This window comes from Hylaeus anthracinus, unplaced genomic scaffold (genome assembly GCF_026225885.1).
Source record: "Hylaeus anthracinus isolate JK02 unplaced genomic scaffold, UHH_iyHylAnth1.0_haploid 0, whole genome shotgun sequence".
Taxonomy (NCBI): Eukaryota; Metazoa; Arthropoda; class Insecta; order Hymenoptera; family Colletidae; genus Hylaeus; species Hylaeus anthracinus.
The window spans coordinates 3,015,352-3,016,474 of NW_026533254.1; positions in this window are offsets into that span (position 1 = coordinate 3,015,352).

Sequence of the window (1,123 nt, forward strand, 5' to 3'; positions counted from 1 at the left end):
TTTTTCATGTTAAATTAAATGATGATTCTTGATACAATCGACTTTGTCTTGTAAGAGTGTAAAATCAAATTTATTATCAATTAAACTGATTTCAGTACAGAAATGAATTTTAGTAGAATTTTAGAACTTCCGAACAACATTTTAGAAGTAATTTCCTGCCACGTTCGTCAAATGTGAACTAATGCCGAAGACGTTATCAAAACCGTGATTATGATTATAAATCTTCTTAGTATTTCAAGACGTACCAAGATGTACCATTTTACACTTCCTAAATGAATTTATAAAAAGCTTAAAAACCCATTTATGGAGCGATATAGCTATCAACGTTTCAAGATTCTACGAAATCTAACATCAACAAAGATTGTCGCATTTCAGTCGCCACTCGAGTTGCCACGTAAAACCCAGTGGTGTCTGAGAGTCACCTCTCGTATGCAAAGGGTTAAAATGCTCCGAATGTGCGTTGCTATGTGCACTGTTAAGGATGTGTACCTTAACCCTTTGCTTTACGATTTAATTTCCAATAGCACGTGCCATAAACAATAACAAGGTCGGTCACATGTCGGGACATAAGACACTTTTGTTCTCTTCATTCGAAAAATCCCTTAAATGTCAGGTGTTTTTTTAGAACGGGGGCATAATAAGGCTTCTCCAAACATTAACCCTTCCCTTACCACTCTGAAAAGGAAGGATGAAATCCAGAACGACATAATTTCATAATTAGATACCTATGCTACGATATGAAAAAGAAAATTTCAAAAATCTGAATTTTCAAACGTTTTCCTTAATTTCCCAAAAATTTTTAAAAATTGCGCTGCCTCCTTATTGATGGACACCCCTTGATTACTACTATTATCCAACAGATCAAACGAAGGTGTTTGTTTCTAAACATTTTCCAGAGAAAATAAGACAAGGACACTTAGGAAGCGTGATCGATTTTTGAGAAAAGTAGCGTTTCTCTTGATCGTCACGGATTGAATTTCCATTACGTTCCGTTGGACTCCTCCTGTGCCTATCGAAGAAGGTGGCCCCCGGTTTTGGCTCTCCTGCTATTAATGTCTTGCATTGAAAAAGTACACCCTCACCTGTTCAATAATTCATCAAATAATCCACATTCACTCATTAG